The sequence below is a fragment of the Etheostoma cragini genome, chromosome 14, assembly GCF_013103735.1.
Source record: "Etheostoma cragini isolate CJK2018 chromosome 14, CSU_Ecrag_1.0, whole genome shotgun sequence".
Taxonomy (NCBI): domain Eukaryota; kingdom Metazoa; phylum Chordata; class Actinopteri; order Perciformes; family Percidae; genus Etheostoma; species Etheostoma cragini.
The window spans coordinates 3,159,936-3,162,563 of record NC_048420.1 but is presented as its reverse complement, the minus strand read 5'-3'; the positions used below and the strand labels follow the sequence as shown (position 1 = coordinate 3,162,563).

Here is a 2,628-nt window from a genome sequence, read left to right as displayed (position 1 = left end):
CCAGCACTCCTATACAGGTAGTACAGATTACTCTGTACGATGACATTCTAATAGAACAATAGAAGTAATGGATGTGGTTGTATAACTGCCCCTAAGGTGTGGTAGTTGAATCTGTGGGCAGGGCTTCATTTCCTTCTTTCAGTTTCATTTACTTGACAATCGATAATGGTAAGTGGCTGCTTTTAGGTGCTTCTCTTTGCTTATACTTGATGTCATTTTGATTTAATTTCGACATAACATTTATTTGTGTTATCAAAGAAATGTGTAATTATTGTAATGCGTTGTCTTTTCCCCCCAATGGCATCAGGCTGCTGCTCAACAGAGGTATGTCAGTTGATTTTTTTCTAAAGACAACTTGTTACTGGCACTCTGCTTTTTAATTCTCTAATAACAAGTCGGTCACACTTTATAATAATGGTACATCCCTAATCATGAATTCATAAATGAAAAAGGATCAATCAACAAATCATGTTGACCAAAAATCATCGTGATTGTGTCAAGTCAAATACTTTTGTAAAAGTACAAAGACATTCACAGATTCAAACTTCCGGGATCAGTTACTCTATGGCGAAATGTCAAATCACAAATGACTTATCTTTCCTATCGTAGTAAGATTAACAACGAGCTACAAACTTATTTTCATCCAAACGAACCGTCCTTCCATCTGGAGAAATAACATGGTCTGTAGGGGCAGCCGATGGAGAGAGTTTAGGGACCGTCCACAAATTACAACACCAAAAAGAGATACCACAAAAATATCCATTCATTTACTGATTAAATTAGGTAGTGTCTCCAAACTTACCTCAATTATTACTTGTCTAATGGTAGTTGTACTACAACACCTATCTTTTAAAAATAACCATATTTCTAATTTTGTTTATCAGTAATAGGTGTCATATAAACAACGATTCAGGTCTCTAAAAGGGCTGGACCCATAGATGGCCCCCTGCTGGTTGTACTACAGCAGGTAGTTTTCCAAAATAACCATATTCCTAATTTTGGTGATTTTTGTTGCCAAAATCATTTAATAGTTATTATATAAATGATGATTCAGGTCTCTTAAAGGGCTAGGCACAGGGAAGCCCCCATGCTATTTTTACTACAACAGTTATTTAACAGGTGTCATATAAATGACAATTACGTGTCTAGCCCTGGTTATTTTAGAAAAATAACTGTTGTAGTACAACCAGCAGGGGTCCTTCTATGTGTCTAGCCCTTTTAGAGACCTGAATCGTTGTTTATATGACACCTATTAATGATTTTGGAAAAACCAATTCACCTAAATTATATATATGCTTATTTTTTCAAAGTAGGTGCTGTAGTACAACAACCATTAGACAAGTAATAATTGAGGTAAGTTTGGAGACACTACCTTATTTAATCTGTAAATGGATGAAAATGACACCAAAATGAAATGTATTGATAATCAAAGGAGTAGGTTGGCATAATTAAACTGAGGTCACTACATTTACACAAAAAACAGTAGCCTAAATACTGCAGATGCATTTTTGCTTACAACATAACATAAATGCAACAACATAAGCATGCTGGCTCAAGTAGGATATTTATGAAGTTTACTTTTTACTATTTTGTGTTTAAACAATTTTTATTTAGGATTCACAAAGATGATTTTTTTTGCATATCCCACCGTTAATCCTATCTTATTAATCAATGTTAAACACGCACGTGAAGTAATGCTTAATTAATAGGGCTGTAACAATATTAAGAATAAAAGCGAAATCTTTTGACGCCAGCTTTCTTCCAAACTTTTCCCAAAACTGAAGCTGAGCAGAGCTCAAAGCCGCTCCTGATTGGCTGATTTTCCAACAGCCAGTTTTACCTGCCTGCAGAGGTTGCCCTTTGTCACAGTTACCCACCAAGAATTACATTAGCATTAGCATTAGCTACTTGTCAGCCAGCATCTTTACATTGACCACCGAAACGATTTTTGAAATATTATTTTAAGGTACAATAGAATCTTTGGTGTTGGATCGATCAACATTGAAATCAATCAATATCAATAAATAAGGTCTCTGTTGTATTACTGTGTTGCAAACTGGGATTTAGTCAATGAGTGAACGATCCCATGTGGAAGAAAAAATGTTATGTTTACCCCCCCATAAAAAAAAGAATCATGGTCTGTATCTCAGTCAGGCATAAATTCATGATAATGAATGTACCATTATTTAAAGTGTTACAAACGATTCATGTTTATTATTTTTAGGGAATTATATCTGAAAAAGGAAGACCCTTTCAGAAACAATGCGTTCGTGCTTATCAAGAAAATGATGGACTTGAGTTACACCCCTTCAGAATATACTTATGGGTTAGTGGATGAGGTAACTCTGATAAAAACTGTTAAAAACTTTTAAAATGTTCTGTTCTGTTCTGGCATAGTGTGTTTTGGTTTCTCAAAATTAAAAAATAATATCTGTTTTTGAATGTATTTGGACTTCACAGATTCTTCACAGCATCTTCTTTTTGGGAAAGATCAACAAGCCACCATTTTCCCCAGAAGATATTCTGAGTGATGATGACATGCTTAGTGATTTGAAGCGCCGCTACCCTCAGCCTTTTGAACTCTATTCCTCTCAACTACCCAGGCGGAGTCCATTTTCATGTGTGTTA

At 35.1% G+C, this 2,628-nt stretch overlaps 1 long non-coding RNA gene across 1 annotated transcript; it reads left to right on the top strand.

Annotated features, from left to right (window-relative positions):
• The first annotated feature begins 233 nt into the window (after window positions 1-233).
• LOC117956825 lies at window positions 234-2,628 on the top strand. Its single transcript, XR_004659373.1, has 3 exons — window positions 234-324; window positions 2,225-2,339; window positions 2,461-2,628. It is a non-coding gene; the product is annotated as an uncharacterized LOC117956825 (long non-coding RNA).